This window comes from Sitophilus oryzae, unplaced genomic scaffold (assembly GCF_002938485.1).
Source record: "Sitophilus oryzae breed Bouriz unplaced genomic scaffold, Soryzae_2.0 scaffold_376_pilon_pilon, whole genome shotgun sequence".
NCBI lineage: Eukaryota > Metazoa > Arthropoda > Insecta > Coleoptera > Curculionidae > Sitophilus > Sitophilus oryzae.
In genome coordinates, this window is record NW_022146947.1 from 226,981 (window position 1) to 246,163 (window position 19,183).

A 19,183-nucleotide genomic window follows, 5' to 3' on the forward strand; every position below is an offset into this window, starting at 1 on the left:
AATAACATAAAATAAGCTCAATAAAGACTGGCAAATCCACAAAATTTCAAATCAAATTCAAATCAGTCAAATGAATCGTCAAACAGAACTGTCAAGGATCCCTACCCTAGGACCCTTTGTCCGTCTACTATGAATGAATACATGGACAGCATTATACTCCTTTCTTAATATTTTATTCAAAGATAGATAAGGTGTATTCAACTTATAACAACTTGAGAAAAAAATAGATATAAGGTGCAACATTTTTAAGCTCACCATAATGTCTAAGATGATTCTAAGTGAGAGCCCCCACCAAAGTGACGTAGCATCTGACGTGGCACGTAATCTGGCAAGTAACAGGCATCTAGCAAGTTACGTCGAATTGAACAAACGACAGTAAGTGTGTCAGCGCACACTGAAGTAGCGCTGTCAGAAGCGTGTCATTTGTCGTTGTAGCATGCCATGCCTACTGCTTCAAAACTAGAACTGGTTCTACTTTTCGCCACGTGCTATTAACACGTTACTCGAATCTGGCAAAAATAAAGGACGATCCAGACTTCAATATACGTTTTGTATCACTGATTGAGACTAAACCATGCATTTATGACCACACTCGTGACGATTATTCCAACAGGAATAAACAAGACTTGGCATGGGAACAACTTTTCTAACTAGCACATCAAAGGTTTCTTTTTTCATTCTATAAAATGCTTGAAATCTTTCAGGATAGATATTTAATTCCTTAAAAACACTAAATCCACTGTTCCTTTGTCTCTTTTTGCAAAAGGGGTGTATCCAATAGCGACGCTTTGGATAATTTTGGTTCATATTAATTAGGTTTACGACTGCTAACAAATCTTCATCCTCTGAGGACGACATGTTTACGCCACTGCCACATCACTTATATGTGCGCTTCCTGAGAAATCATGCAACGCTATTGCCATATCATTGCCATGTATGTGCAAAGTCATATGTCACTTTGGTGGGCGCTCTCCCTAAGATTTCTTCTGATAGATTTCAAAAGCTTTTTAGTCTGGTTTAAACAAACCGATCACAAGGAATGCACTCTATCGCATCCGGTTTCTTCTGCTTCGAAATGCATTGTCAAAAATCGTGTATAAAATAAGCAACTTATTAGACAGACAGTACGGTCGGAATATCTGGCGATATTTTAAACCTTTTGTAGAAATTTAGGAGGGGTTTTGACTGTTTTTATAGAAATTTAAATGGAAATTATGCATCTCGACAATTTATACGGACCCAAGTTTGCTACTGAAGGTGCTGTGTTTGTTAGTATTCTTTTTCTTCTTGTTCTTTTCTTCTACAGTTACCTTTTGTTGGTAAACCTGCTGCCTACACCTTTTCGTACACATTTCCGTCGTCATTTGTTATTGCTATTCTAACACAAAAGAATATTCGTATAAAAAGTGTAAAACTTGGAAAATAATTTCGTCATAATAATGCTTTTATTTATTCACTATTCTAATAAACAATATGCATTCCTTCGGAAACTCTCTATTTATTTATCTAGTAATGCTAAAACACTCTATTTTAAAGTCGATTAGAGAAAATAGTATGATTCATTGGCAAGTAATGTAAATATTTACGATCCGGTAAAATTGTGATGTAAGAGGAGGCTTAGCTTGCCTGCGGCAGGTCAGTAGTTGATAGGCCGGCAGGCTGTTGTGTTGTGTTTTGTCATAGAGCTGATATTTGGGGGTTGAAAGTCTTTTGACTATAAACGTTGCAAGTACTGTAAGGCTACGGAAGAAAACCTCTTGTAGTGTGACGTCTTGACTTCGAGGTTGGTCTTGAGAGTTTGAGGTCTCCCTTGTCTTCTCGATTGACACGATGCGGCGTTGGGGTAGTGAGCTACCCCAATTAGCCTATTCGATTGGGATGCGAATCTTTTTAGCGGCAGATTTGCGTCCGGGGGAAGCCCCTATACTATTTCAGGTGACACTAGCTAGTTGTTGAAGATGACTAACCAATATATAACCGAATGATATTTGAATTAGATGGAAAATATGGAATGGGATATCTTGAATAGAATATATCAGTGGCTAGGGGACGGAGTACCCCCGGGTGAGTCTTACTATTTAACTATCAATTTTATCCAGATCAGTAAGTGTTTTTTTTGTTATTTTCATGTACAATGAGGGAGTGCTTGCCAATGACCAACTAAATGGATATTTGAGGTGAATTTGCATTGTGAGACCCAGTTGAGTAAGCCCCAGAAATAAGCGATTTTACAAAAGGATGACTTTAAATAATAATAAAATCTTATATTTTGTTTTCATTGTTTATTTCTTATTTTTATATTTTTATTGTTTATTTCTTATTTGTATATTTTTATTGTTTTTTTTTCTCTATCTTTTAATATTCATTATACAAGCCGCATACATCTTGTCCAAGTCTCCCTCTTCGTTTCTTCAAAACCTTTTTAATTTCTCTTTTTTCAAAGAGACCTTTGATTATACTTTTAAAGTAGCTATTGGCCTGTTTCACTGTGACCTTTGAGGTTACATTCTGAGGTTACATTTGAGGTTACATTCTCCACTACTATCCTCTTCAAGAAGTCTAACAACTTAGAGACTGAACCCTACATGTAGCTCTTTGAGTTATTTTTGAAGCGAGACTTCTTTACGCGCGATGGGAGTAAACATTGAAGGTTGTGACACGGCCATGACACACGAGACGCGAGAGGAAAAGTGATAACAATCTTGGAGCATCATAACTCGGGTCCTATGTGAGCTAGGGGGCTGAAACTCGGAATGTAGATAGGGCTCGAAGAGATATGAAGATGTAAACGAAAGTTGGATACGAAGTTTCGTTTACATCTTCATCAGGGTATAGGGCTGGTTTCTCTTCACAATTTCCTGTTTCACAATGTACCGTTTGTGTCCGGGAAGGGTTCATAGTTTCATAGTTGTCGATTTTCGAAAGAAATCAGTAGGTATATGTATATTATTTCGTATATTTTTCATTATATTGATTTTATGATTTTATAGAAAGCACTGTTCATTAAAATGTTGTATCCTATGTTATAGGGCTTGTTTCTCTCTACAATTTCCTGTGTCACAATGTACCGTTTGTGTCGGGGAAGGGATCATAGTTTCATAATTGTCGATTTTCGAAAGAAATCAGTACATGTATATTATTTCCTATATTTTTAATTTTATTGATTTTATGGAAAGCACTGTTCATTAAAATGTTGTATCCTATGTTATAGGGCTTGTTTCTCTCTACAATTCCCTATTTCACAATATACCGTTTGTGTCCGGGAAGGGTTCATAGTTTCATAGTTGACGATTTTCGAAAGAAATCAGTACATGTATATTATTTCGTATATTTTCATTTTATTGATTTTATGGAAAGCACTGTTCATTAAAATGTTGTATCCTATGTTGTAGGGCTTGTTTCTCTCTACAATTTCCTGTGTCACAATGTACCGTTTGTGTCGGGGAAGGGATCGTAGTTTCATAGTTGTCGATTTTCGAAAGAAATCGAGGTACCAACATGTATATTATTTCGTATATTTTTCATTTTATTGATTTTATGGAAAGCACTGTTCATTAAAATGTTCTATCCTATGTTATAGGGCCAGGGTGGGACGCACAATTTGATCTTGAAGAAAAATGTGGGGCGATTTCCGCATAATTAGAGACGGGCTACGTCAAAGGCGTCATCTTTGACATTTCGAACCGAAGCCTGTAAAGAAATAAATGGTTTGTACAGTTCATATCAAATAAACTTTTAGTCACGTGATTAATTAGCTTGACCGGCACAGCGTTGCCCACTCTTATATATTTTCTTTTAAGGAAAATATTTTAGGATATAAAAATAAATTAATTACAAATATATAAACAGTTATTATTTACATCGAAAAAACTTACCTTCTTAACAGCACTTAAGGGACATAAAGGACCATTACTACCGCTTTAACGTTCAAAATATTCTAATAAAGTCGTGATGAGTTTTTTACGGCTAATATTACAGGTATCTTGTACCACTTCGCACTACAAGAGGTTCTAAAAAGAACAATGTTCCACTGCAAGGTCTGCTAGTAAACATTTTCAAGCTTAAAGTATCATAACGATATTTATTTAAACCAAAGAATCGTAATAAAAAACTAAAGTGTCAAAACGAATGACAATGTCAGGAAATAAATGAATAAATGCCTAACTAAGTAATAAAATTCCAGTTAGTCAGCACGGCGCCGGCGCCGAATATGTCCATCGTTGGCAACAATGAATTTAAAAATCGCACTCTCGATTACGTAATTAAAAGTTTAATTGCTGTGAAATATACATTTCCCTTTGATATGTTGGGTCAAAACAAATTAATGGATATGGTTAATCGATCTTTTCTATGCATGTCTATGGAACTTTCTTTCAACTTCAAACCGTAATAAAATCGTTAATCCAAACAAGAATTTACTGCACATTTCGATAAAGTCGTTATCGAGATATAAATGTAAAACGCACTCATTGTCCCTGTCTATAAATTACGGTTTATTGATCATATATAAAACTAATCCCCGTTAGTAATAATTAAAAAGAATGCTCACTTTAATATCACGGCTTAATCTCACCGAATATCTATTTTATGCGCACTCACCTTATCTATTCATCTTCGGGCTCTAATTCAAGTTTCATAGCACTACCGAGGCGACTTGTGTGGTATCGAAGTACCGATACAATAGAAGATCTATTAATAATATTCCAGCCTCTCATCTACGATCAGGGTTTGTTTATTTGTTTGTGAGGTCTGCGATGTGTAGTGTCATATTAATTTTATATACACAATTGAAAGGGACCTTTACAGTTAAAAAGAAAAATGAAAAGGAACTAAATATAAAGACCGAGTGAAGCAAAATTTCACAATGTCAAAATTGACTTTGGCATTAATTCTTGCTTTAAAATAGATTAAAAGTGACATAATAAAAGTTACGCTGTTGTTATTGGGTGCTTGTCAAATTTGACATTTAAAAAATAAATGGCTCAAAAATCGATCCACAGCATGTCTCCGGATTGTCTTTACAAGAGGAAAAACTTTTTTATTAATGATATTTTGAGAAAAATACATACTTCTTAAAAAATTTTGCTTGTTCTAAAATGGTGAATACTGTTTATACTTTTCCAGATATACCGTTTTAGAGAAAATTAAAATAAAACCATAAAATATAGTTGACTTTTTAAAAGTCCTAAAAATTAAAAGGCAATATAATTTCGATTTTATTCTTTGTTTGATGGTTATTATTATTTATATTATTCTTTGTTAGATTTTATGGAAAGAACTGTTCATCAAAATGGTGTATCCTATGTTATAGGGCTTGTTTCTCTCTACAATTTCCAGTCTCACAATGTACCGTTTGAGTCCGGGAAGGGTTCATAGTTTCATAGTTGTCGATTTTCGAAAGAAATCAGTACATGTATATTGTTTCGTATATTTTTCATTTTATTGATTTTATGGAAAGAACTGTTCATCAAAATGTTGTATCCTATGTTATAGGGCTTGTTTTTCTCTACAATTTCCAGTATCACAATGTACCGTTTGTGTCCGGGAAGGGTTCATAGTTTCATAGTTGTCGATTTTCGAAAGAAATCAGTACATGTATAATATTTCGTATATTTTTTCGTTTTATTGATTTTATGGAAAGAACTGTTCATCAAAATGTTGTATCCTATGTTATAGGGCTTGTTTTTCTCTACAATTTCCTGTCTCACAATGTACCGTTTGTGTCCGGGAAGGGTTCATAGTTTCATAGTTGTCGATTTTCTAAAGAAATCAGTACATGTATATTATTTCGTATATTTTTCATTTTATTGATTTTATGGAAAGCACCGTTCATTAAAACGTTGTATCCTAGATTATAGGGCTTGTTTCTCTCTACAATTTCCTGTGTCACAATGTACCGTTTGTGTCCGAGAAGGGTTTATAGTTTCATAGTTGACGATTTTCGAAAGAAATCAGTACATGTATATTATTTCGTATATTTTCATTTTATTGATTTTATGGAAAGCACTGTTCATTAAAATGTTGTATCCTATGTTGTAGGGCTTGTTTCTCTCTACAATTTCCTGTGTCACAATGTACCGTTTGTGTCGGGGAAGGGATCGTAGTTTCATAGTTGTCGATTTTCGAAAGAAATCAGTACCAACATGTATATTATTTCGTATATTTTTCATTTTATTGATTTTATGGAAAGCACTGTTCATTAAAATGTTCTATCCTATGTTATAGGGCCAGGGTGGGACGCACAATTTGATCTTGAAGAAAAATGTGGGGCGATTTCCGCATAATTAGAGACGGGCTACGTCAAAGGCGTCATCTTTGACATTTCGAACCGAAGCCTGTAAAGAAATAAATGGTTTGTACAGTTCATATCAAATAAACTTTTAGTCACGTGATTAATTAGCTTGACCGGCACAGCGTTGTACATGTATATTATTTCGTATATTTTTCATTTTATTGATTTTATGGAAATAGCAGATATACCGTTTTAGAGAAAATTAAATAAAAACAATAAAATATAGTTGACTTTTTAAAAGTCCTAAAAATTAAAAGGCATTTCTATGGCAATATAATTTCGATTTCATTCTTTGTTTGATGGCTATTATTAATTTTGATTATTTTCATATTTTTTGTATGGCATTTTTCGATGACTATTCGTAGCATTGAACTAAATAATTTTTGTGCTTCTTTAATATTTTATAACAGCAAAAAATATAACATTAATTAAAATTCTATCAATAACAACCTATCAAAGAATGAAATCGAATAGAAATAACTTTTTATAGCTTCATAGTTTCTTACACCGATTTGATCAAAAGCAAAAATGGCTTCAAGCAGTTCAACGAAACAAGTGAGTAAACAAAGTGCTCATAATCAGACAGTAAACAAAGTGCTCATATTCTCCGATTAGTGTTGCACAAGAGTCTTGAAAAAGTCTTGCAAGACCAAGACTCTTAGAAGAAATTCAAAACAAGACTTTCAAAAGTTCTTGTTTTGAATTTCAAGACAAGACAAGTCTTTAATATGCAAGAAATTTTAAGAGTCTTGCAAGATTTCTTGAATGCAAGATTTCTTGAAAGCTAGAAATGATACATTCTTTTAAGTGATAATTAGGTCTTTGCGCAAGTTATGCCGGGTTTATACAACATTTACATAGTCATAATCATAATCATAGTCATAATCATAAAAGTTATACTATCCACTTCCTATAAAGCTGTTGACATCTACCATGAACTTAGCCTTTAATTATGAACAACTTCCCTGATATAAAAATTATGATTATGAAAATGTTCTATAATAAACGCACATTAAAATTGCGTTCTGATTATAACGATGATTAAGAGTCTGATTATGATTACGGCTTATGCAAATGTTGTATAAACCCGGCATTAATATTGACCAGTGTTCATTTTTTTTCTATCATAGCCAGTGTTTTAGAGTTGAGAATGAAATAAAATAAAGTCGAGGCAACAAACCGTATATTGGTAATTGGTATTATACACAAAATTATATTGGTATAATGGTATTATAAAAAAACTAATGGTGGGTTCGTGGAGCACGCTATTTGCGCCATTTGGTACAACTTTTCGTGCACGAAATTGCTCCGCGAACAAAAAGTAGTATCAAATAGCGCAAATATCAATCAAATCCTTTCCGTAAATATCAAATGTGTATCAAATACCTTTCCGTGTATATCAAATACCTTTCCGTACACCCTGTGTGCAAACTCCAAACTTTTTCCAACCCATCTTCCATAATAAAAAAATAAAATAAATACCATAAAAAATAAAAGCAACTTACGGGTAACCAAAATAGAACATAATAAACTAACAAGAATTAACAACTAGAACTAAAAAATGAACTTGACCTTACTTATTCTTATTCAGCTTTTATTTGGTAATGGCTCATGTTTCGTCCAACGGACGAGTTGACGTAGTTCGTTTGCGGTCCGTTAAGATTTTTTTTGCTAAAATTAGCATCGTTGTTGTTCATTTTTCCGTATTACATTTTGTGTACGACCCTTTCTATGAAATAAAATATACAGGGTTGTTCACCACATACGACACGGAGTATTGTAGCTAAACGGCTAGATTTTTACAAATTGTAAGTTTTGGGTTCGTTGAAGGACTATTAGAGCTACAATTTAAAAATATTTTTACAAGATACAGAGTGTCCCAAATAAATAAAAAATATCAAAGTTGTATTTTTTTAAATGGAACACCCTATATATTATTACATTTTTAGTTTCTACGATTAAAATAAAGGTAAATTTGATTAAGGTTTATTACACTAAAACCGTTTTTGAAATATCTTCAATTTTGTGAAATTGCAGTATAAATTTAAGGCTTCATTTCTCCGAGGATATCAGAGTTTTTAACACTAAATATTTACTGAAGTTTATTTATTGATCAGTTATTGTGTTATAATAATAAAAACTTTACTACCTTATACAGAGTGTCTAAAAATTTATTTTAAATAATTACTAGCTTTAAAGGGCAATAACTTGTTTGATTTAAATGGAACACCCTGTACATTTTATGAGAATCAGATGCACAATTTAATTGTCTATCAAATTGTATTATTCCGTTTTTTACCTATCTCTTCAAGTTTCCGTAAAAAATGCATTTTCTTGTAATTTAGAACTCATTTATCAATATACCCATGGAATACTGATATTTTAGATTATTTTTAAAGATGTACCAAATTTTTAAAGAGTACAGATACTAATATTGTCGATATAGTTCGTTTATTTCATTAAAAAATAAAAAAAAAACTGTTTAAATATTTGTTAAAGAGGACCAATTAGTATGATTCCAGTATTCAAACTACATTAATTAACTGTTTGCGTTGATTAATAATAATTGCATCAAGAATTAAAAAACTGAATTATGTATGTGTATTAGACAGTGTGGTAAAAAGTAACACCTTAAAAATGATATTTAATTTTTTGACAAATGCTTATTTATAACAACAGAGACGTTCATTTTCATAACTTATTATTATATTGATTTCTGATTCAAATCCACATTTATTTAGAATAATTTATTAACGAACACAATTAAGTATGTAATTAATTAGTATTTGGGCGGAAATACTGGCGGTATATTTAATTAAATGTATACTCTTTTATAAAGATTTAAATAGTTTTCTTTTTGCATACAAATGGGCTAGTAATATTATCGTATTACTAAAAACGATAATATTACTAGCCTATACATTTTGTACATTTGTTGTTTTAAAAACAATCTAAAATGTCAATATTCCATGGGTATATTGATAAATGAGGTCTAAATTATAAAAAAATGCATTTTCTATAAAAACTTGAAGGAATAGGGAAAAAGTGGCATAATACAATTTAATAGACAATTAAATTGTGCATTTGATTCTCATAAAATATACAGGGTGTTCTATTTAAAGTAAATAAGTTATTGGCGTTTAAAGCTAGTAATTATTTAAAATAAATTTTTAGACACTCTGTATAAGGTAGTATAACTTTTATTATTGCAACACAATAACTGATCAATAAATAAACTTCAGTAAATATTTAGTATTAAAAACTTTGATATCCTCGGAGAAATGAAGCCTTAAAATTTATACTGCAATTTCGTAAATATGAAAATATTTCAAAAACGGTAAGGTTTAAGTGTAATAAACCTTAATCAAATTTACATTTATTTTAATCGTAGAAACTAAAAATGCAATAATATACAGGGTGTTCCATTTAAAAAAATACAACTTTGATATTTTTTATTTATTTGGGACACTCTGTATCTTGTAAAAATATTTTTAAATTTTAGCTCTAACAGTCCTTCAACGAACCCAAAACTTATAATTTGTAAAAATCTAATCGTTTAGCTACAATACTCAGTGTCGTATGTGGTGAACAACCCTGTAGAAAATAAATATTATCATTTTTTTGTTAGAATGTAAATTTTTTAAAGACAAAAAATTTCAAGAGTCTTGCACAAGAAAAGATTTTGCCATTCGAGAAATCTGCAAAACAAGACTTTGAAAATTTCTTGTCTTGAATTTCAAGACAAGACAAGAAATTGATTTTCAAGACAAGAATTCTTGTCTTGTCCAGCACTATCTCCGATGGTGGCAGTACTGGCGGAGAAGGCACCAAACCTATAAACAAAAAATAAAAATATAAAAATTGTATCACACTTGTTCAAATGTAAACGTTATACATAAGAAATATTATAACTTAAATCGTTTAAACCAAATCACCCACGATCAATTTCTGCAATACCCAGTTTGTCCTTACAGCAATAACTCACCGGTCGTCTTAATGGAGCTTGACGTTAAAAAATCCAAAAAACACCAATGAATTATGTGTGTAAATGTCTCTAACATGTCCCCAGCAACACGTATCATTTTGTTTCTTACGACTGGTAACAATGTAACATTGATTTACTGTCATTTCGTTCCATAATTAAATTTCCGAGCCAGTGGTACCGGTGCGGTGACATAAAATTCCTCTTATAATGAAGTAGGTACGTTCGATACACAAACCGTTTCTGGGTCGACATAGTAACATTGTCATTCAAATCATTACGATAACAATCGAATCATTACGGTAATGATCATTTCGATCATTTCGAAACAAACTTATATATACACGGAAAAAAAAAGAAAGACCGTGACAAATCTGTTGTAGCATTTTTTATTTCCTTTAATAAAATTGAATTTAAAAATCTATTTTTATTTAAATTTCTTAGTATTGGCGCCATCTATTTGCTAGATGCCAAATATACCAAACTTCATTTCTTACAGTTTACTTGTCTTGTTTATTAGCGCCATCTATTCGCTATATGCCAAACTTCCTTAATTGCATTTCACTTGTCCCGATATTTAATTTTTATTAGCGCATCTATTCCCTAGATGTCAAACTTCATTTATGACAGTTGGGTTCTGAAACTGAGAACTGAGAAGAAGGTCTTTTTTCTTTTTTTCTGGGAATTTGGATCTGAAGGAGACGCGTGTTTCGGCGTCCGACAAATTTTCCAGTGAAAAGCACTCTGCATCCACTTTTCGATTTCGATTGCATGGGTATCCGATTTGGAGATTTGAAAACCTTGTAAAGTATGCAATCCAGAGTATAGATCGTATTTGTTTGCTTTCTTTATGGAATGATCACCGTAAGTTTATCCGCCATTTTATATAGCCCTATCTAACTAAATTCTATTTCAGTTATTTCCGTTTGTTATTTCGTTTATTTGAGTATTTAATTAATGGTTTGGATCGGCATATGGTTTGAATATATTTATGTAAAGCTGATTTTCAGACCGTAAGTTGTTTCTTTTATTGAGTATCTGTTCTGAGAACTATTTTTTTATTTATAGAGTAACTACCACATGGTATGCAGTAATAATGCAGTAATTATTGTATGTTTCACCCACTTTCATTTTGTATGGACCTATGCAGACCTTAAGACAGTGTTCCTGACATTACAATCGGTCTTTTGGCTGATATCGAAGACTTCTCCTGCCATAGTCATCTGCATCCACTTCTGTTAGTCTGGAGAATACCTACCTACCTGTTTACATCATAAGAAACTATATACAGATAAGTCTCTTAAGTTTGATACACAAGGTACGCTTTTATTTTATAATTTTTGAGACAACAGATTTAATAACCTGGTAAATTATCACTATTTATCCCACATATTGTAGTCAAAATTATTTTTTTATTTAACGTTATAAGTTATAATTTGATTCGTACAGTACACTCTTACTTACTATATGATATTTTATATGAAAATTATTAACACATATTCATTTTAAAGGTTTTTGTACACGACATGTTTCGAAACATCATCGTATTGAGACATACATAAATTTCACCGGTTTTTATATTAAGTAGCTTACTTAGTTCAAAAATTCGAATCTATTTAAAATAACTTGCGGTTTTATTGGGATCACTGTGACTAATTGTTGATACTTGTGTTCGTTTTCAATAAATGTTTAATGTAGGATAGTTATATTTCTGACTTTTATTCCTGATAAACATAATAGACCCTTAATGCTGTTGATTACTTTATTTTAGCTATGTTGTGATATCATATTTTTCTTTTTGGTTTCTTACTTTACCACTCTCATAAACAAAGTAAGTGGCGCCCTTTTCACTGTCTTTGACCATACCTATTTGAATTCTTAACATCAATATTAAAATCTCTGCAGCCTATATATTATCATTTTTTTATTTTAATATTTAACAACATTAGAAAGTCACTGTGAGTCAGAAGCCTTACCTACGAATCCAGCTTTCCTCTAACCCTGAGCAACGGATTCTTTTTTCATTCTATTCGGGTAACGACAGAAAAGTCGTCACACTGTCACAGAAGTTGTGCATAAACAGCAACTATTATTACAGTTGAGGGTTGGAACCTTTGGTGTTACCCAGCAGGGGGGATGATGTCACTATACTCTCACGTAAAGTGAAGGACTGAAGAGAGAGAACTTGATATTATGTGATTTTAATAGTTCGTCAACAGTTTTTATAGACGTATCTGTTGAAAAAAACTATGTGTTCTCGAATAGTTGTATTTAGATATTTTAAATAGTTTTTTTTCTTTGTTCTTTGTGTTTTTTGCTTCCAACGACGGGAAGAGATACATTTTCCCTAAACTTTAAGCATTTTTTTTTGTCCGTTAAGCAAATTTGTTTATTAGTAAATCACGGCCGACAAGCGAGTTTCCATATGGATTAACACAGCACTGTTTACAAAAAATTGGAGCGCCTCCCACGTATAGCCGCCCATACTAAAATATGTTAATAAAAATTTGGTAGGCAGTTCTTTTAGTTTCAAAGTAAAGGAATTTTTCCAATTTTTTTTATCTCAAAAACTGTGAGTTTGACTGATTTTGGACGTTATTCAAATTTTGTTGCAAATATTATTCCTAATCTTAAATTGAAAACAGCGTTTCGCTAGCTACAGTAATTTTGGAGTGACGATTTTTTAAAATTTTTAACCCCCTCCCATACCCCCTTACCAACCCCCCATCGCCGCCAAAAAATAATGGCCAGATTCTCGGGTGCCACAGTATTGTTGTGCCAAATTTGGTTAAAATCGGTTTAGCGGTTTTTGAGTTATCGTGTTACAGACAGACGGACAGACAGACAGACAGACAGACACTATGAAAATATTTTGTATTTGGGTCATTTATATATGGCCCAAATAACTCATTTTGAGTGAAATTAAAAAAAAATTTGCCTATCTTAATAGCCTACCTACTGTTGGTATGGTCGGCTAAAAATAACTATTTTATTACGTTTCCTTCATCGAGATCTACCAGCCTTGAATATATTTGCACTTATTTAAGACTCACTCTGTATAGGATATTATCTACTACACACAACTTTTCTTTATGTGTAGTTGGAGATTTTGATAATTTTTTTCCGTTGACATTTGATTTATGACGTATTTTTCGGTCCACCCTCACAAAAATGACTCGCACTTATTATTTTTTATTTATTATGACACGTCCTAAAGTGAAAAATATTTAATCAGAGATTTATCCCGAACGACGCGTTGAAAGGAGAAATTACGTCTCTAAATCCATCATCGATGTCAAAATTATGTTATTTTCGCACTTATAAACCGGACGGCCGCGTCAAAAATACAGTCTTTCGGTACTATTACGTGCAGTACTGCCCACAAATCATCTCCGTTAATCATACGTTCGGAAATAACGTACCAGAGTGTAAATCTTTGGTCATTACCATCGATCGAAGATTTGTACGTTGAGCGCCATCATGACCATCAAAATCAGCGTCGATTAGCTATGAATCATGTGAGGTCTGGATACGATACGAGGGTTTTGATTAAAAAATGATCTAATTTAGATACAAATCTTAATATTTTAGTTTAAAAGTGGTGTCTCGTGTATCGGGTTTTCGATGAGATGTTTTTAATTGTGCATTCTAAATAATTTTAAGTGTGTGTTAATGTACTAGAACTACTAGGGTGCTGTTATATAACTGTACTTATTATGAATGCTGGGCGCGTCTCACTTGTACACTGCTTGTATAGTGTTCACTGTTTTATCAAAGTCGAGTTGGAAGGCTTTTTAACATCAAAGTAAGTAAGCAGGGGTGGAAATCTGTAACTAAATAGCGATCGGTAGCGATAACGAATACTGTCGCTTGCCGTTTAGTTTCTACGTCCAATACAGTATTCTTCATCGCTACCGATCGCTATTTAGTTACAGAGTTCCACCTCTGATGGTTGCCAACTTACTTTGGATGCTACGAAGCCTTCCAACCCGACTTTGATGAAACAGTTGATACCACATAGAAAAAACAAATGTCTTACATTGAGTATAAGCTTGGTGCATTCTCCGCCGGTGCTGCCACCATCGGAGAATATCGTAAACAACGAGGGGCAAACCGCTGGTGGTATTTATTGTACAAGCACTTGGTAATATTGGTATTTTTTGGTACTAATTTTGTATTTTTGGTACTAATTTGGTATTTTTGGTACTAATTTGGTATTATTTGGTAATAAACTGGTATTATTTGGTAATAAACTGGTTTTATTTGGTATTAAACTGGTATTAAACAGGTATTTTGTTGGACATCTGGCAACGCTGGATTAGACACACGTGACGGCAGGGAAGCTGATTGCATCATTTCTAGCCCATTTGCATCTAAAGCTAATACTGAAAAATATCTATATTTCTAGCCCCAAGTACATCTAAAGCTAATACTGGAAAATATCTGGAATCTAAAGGTGCTTTGACAAAATCGTTTAGTTCTGGAGGTCTTTCAGAAGATACCACTCTACATGTTTTGGAAACTGATTATACCCAAGAAAATAATATAGTTTCTAAAATACTAAAGCAATGGTTAAAGTCAAAAATTGGTGATGAACTCTGGATCACTCTAAACTGCAATAGTCTGTTTAATAACATTATTTTTAGCACATCAATTTTACTTCCAAATTCTACTGCAAACTTCGAGGCAAACTCGATTTTGGGATCGACTTTAATATGCAAAATAACCTGCTTTTGTAAAAAGCAAGTAACTTTACAAATTAAATATTATCCTTCTACAAAAACCACAAAAACAAGAGTTACAAAGGCATGCTGGGTAAGCTCAAATTTTCAAACACACTTGATAAAGCATTTTGATATAAGAAATAAATTATTTGTACCAAAAATTAGTAATAATCGCAGTGTTAAATCCCAGGTTAAATCAGAGGTAAGCAATAATTCTTCAAATACCTCTGAGGCACAACTAAAAATAACTTCATTTCTAAAAAAGCCTTCTATCGAGCCTTCTACGAAAAATACCGATGAAATTATAGAGGCATGCAAACCCTCATGTAGCAAAATTGTACTTCCTAATCTAATATGTAAACCTCGAATCAAAGAAATCGCAATGTAAAAATAATAGACTGCGTAATTATTCCCCCAACTAAACGAGCCTCGGAACTACCCTTATCAGCTGCCTCTTTAGCCATACCATCCACAAGCAATAATAATTATCTCCCCGATGTTACCCCTTTACTACGTCAATAAGCAATAATTCAATTTGGAAGTCTACAAAATACAGCCGCTCGAAAAGGAATAAAAGAAAAATTGAAAAGTTTCAGTATAATCAACCTCTTATAACCACTTTATTTCGATATTAGAGAAAATAAATTTTACTCTTAAGGAAAATGGAGAAATATCGATAGCTCTTAAGGAAACGATCATGTTTTTTTTTCTAAATGAACCTGAGAATGAACCTGGATGAGAATAAGTCAGAATCGAGGCCAGAATCAATGCCAGCAAACAAATTTTTAAACATGTTGCTTAAGACAGACTTTGGTACTAATTTGGTATTTTTGGTTCTAATTTGGTGTTTTTTGGAAAAAAATTGGTATTTTTGATACTTTTTTCCCAAAATTGGTATTTATTGTACACCATTTTTGGCAGCTGTTTGCCCCTCGGTAAACAACTAGTACTATATTTAAGTAATATTCTATATCTAAGTTTTAGTCTGTGATTTAACCCTTTTTGAAATATTTTCACTTTCTATGAGAAATTAATCTACCCAAAAATTATACCAAATACTAAACTATGTTAAAATATCTGTGATACACTGATCTGAAGTAATAAGAAGGAATATGTGAATATTTCGTTTTCCACGTAGAGATATTTTTAAAATTATCGCTTATCCCTAAATTGACTCTGCTCTGTACTGAGCTTTATTTATTCGATTCAAAGGTTATCGAAGGCTAGGAAATGCGCCTGCTAAGAACAAGAAAATAAATACTAAGGCCTAAGTGGTTTCCGATAATTCGGAAATTTATTTGACACAAAAGACAGTCGATTGATACACCATTCAACACCATTATGGAACTAACTTTAGTGTTACAAAGATCGGAATTACAAGAAAGAAGTGGAAGAACTCTTAGGAAGAGAGGCTAGACTAATCAACTAAATGGGGTTAGTATATCACTGCTCTTTATTTTGCAACCCTCATTGGCTACAACTATTTTTTTGCTTTTGTGTAGTTTTTCGTAGGACCAGCACCTTTCATTAGTTGAGTAGGTAACATAAAAATTTCCATATATTAATAAGTCTAATTCATGAAAAAAAATCTATTGGATCAGAAGAGTTATCAATATTATTTTCACTATCTACTCATTGACTTCATCTTTATTTCCTGAAAAAATATTGTTAACATCCATTTGCTTCTGACTTTTTTATATTGTTAATCACGTCACAAAAATATTAATTGTTGTGACGTGAATAAAAAAGTATATAGTTCATATCAAATAAACTTTTAGTCACGTTATTAAGCTTGACCCGCACAGCGTTGCCCACTTTAACATATTTTCTTTTAATCAAAATACTTTAGGAAACAAAAATAAATTAATTATAAATATATAAACAGTTATTATTTACATCAACAAAACTCACCTTCTTAAGATCATTTAAGGGACATTACTACCGCTTTCCTGTTCAAAATATTCTTATAAAGTTGGCATGAGTTTTTTACGGCTATTAAGCTATCCTGTACAGGGTGTCCCATTTTGGTTGAAATCATACGGTATCTCCGTTATTAGTGAAGATAGAAGGGTGCGGTTTGCACAAACCTGTCTCACTTTTTTGTCAAACGGAAGATGCCGTAAACAAAATTTTCATAGCCCTCTTCGTTTCCGAGCTACAGGGTCTTTTTAAAAGTTTTGCAATTTGGGACACCTCCTGTATCTCTGTTATTGTTAAAGCTATCGAGAAGGTGAAAATTGTTTGTTGTAGAACTTTTTACGTAGAATACAGTGGCGTAGTCTGTTTTTCTACCAAAAAAATATTTTTGAAAATATGAACTAAAATTATGTTTTTTTAAATGGAACACCCTGTATATTTATAAATCATATGATCTGTCTTGCCATAAGCTTCTCAAAAATATATATCACTCTATATTTATTTTCACTATTTACATATTTAAAAGTTTTTATTAAAAGATCATATTTATTAGTAGGCCATGATTGATAATAAAAGAAACTAAAGAATTATTAAAAGTATACTGCTATCTGTCTCTTGTTTTATTTTGGGAGCCGCTAATAAATTCTTTATATATTAGGGAAACTTAACTCTCTACCGCTATTTGTAAATCTTGGAATACGTGTATACGTAAGAATAATCTATCGTATCGGAAATTTTAGATATTCCTTTAGCTAATTTACGTGAAATATACTTTCAGCAAGATGGGGAACATTCCCCCTCATAACTATGGAAATATTAGAATACTGTTAAATTATTATTTTTCAAATCAATGAATTGGAACCAATGAACGCATATTGATAGCCTCCTCGATTCCCGGATTTCGCCGTTCTCGATTTCTGATTTTGGGGATTTTTGAAATACGAAATATATCGTGGGCACTACAACAATGTCGAACACCTGAAAAATGCTTTAATAATTCAAGATTTAGATATTTGCAAACCCATCCCGTTATAAAAAAAAGAAAAATATATTCACAGTTTCAGTGGTAACAGTTATTTCAAAAGTAAAATATATCAATCCCAAATAAATTTTAATATGTGTATGACTATTTTAGTAAATACCATTTTGATTTTTTGTTATTTATCACGGCCTACTAATCAGAAAATTATATATTTTAAATATTGCAGTAAATAGTGAAAATAAATATAGAGTGATATATATTTTTGAGAAGCTCATAGCAAGACAGATCATATGATTTATAAATATACAGGGTGTTCCATTTGAAAAAACATAACTTTAGTTCATATTTTCAAAAATATTTTTTTGATAGAAAAACAGACTACGCCACTGTATTCTACGTAAAAAGTTCTACAATAAGCAGTTTTCGCCTTCTCGATACCTTTAACAATAACAGAGATACAGGGGGTGTACGAAATTGCAAAATTTTCGAAAAGACCCTGTAGCTCAGAAATGAAGAGGGCTTTGAAAATTTTGTTTGCAGCATCTTCTGTTTGACGAAAAAGTGGGACAGCCTTCTATCTTCACTAATAACGGAGATACCCTATGATTTCAACCAAAATGGGACACACTGTACACATCGCATTAAAAGAGGTTTTTAAAAGAACAATGTCCGACTGCAAGGTCTGATAGTAAACATTTTTAAGCTTAAAGTATCACAACATTATTTATTTAAACCAAAAACTCTAGTAATAGAAAGTGTCAAAACAAATGACAATGTCAGGAGATAAATAAATAAATGTGGCAACTTGACATTTTTTTACAGCAGAGCTACCACCTGAATCCCCAGCGCGAAATTTAAATTCCAGTTAGTCAGCACGGCGCACTTTAATTGTCAAAATTTAAAAAAAAAACACGTTTTTATACGTATTTAAATCCTATGTAAACGCTACATTAGAATACCATTGTTCCGATCATTCTTTCTCTATTTCCGATAAATTCCTATCAGAAAACACTTAGACCATTATGTACACTTTCTCACCTTCGATATCTTCACGCTGTCGAATAAATAAGAGCCTTCGACGAGCCAATTTACTCTCGCGTTTGAGGCTCGGCAAACATACGTGGGTGAGCCGAGTACTGGCGTCTCCACCACCGGCAAATAAATTCACATTATTAAAAGTATTATTTACAATTAGGGAGAAGCAGCGCCGTTTATCAAAAAATGTATTCCATTATCGGCGCTGTAAATCGCTTTTAACACCTCGCAAGAGGCGCCTACGTGGGGCG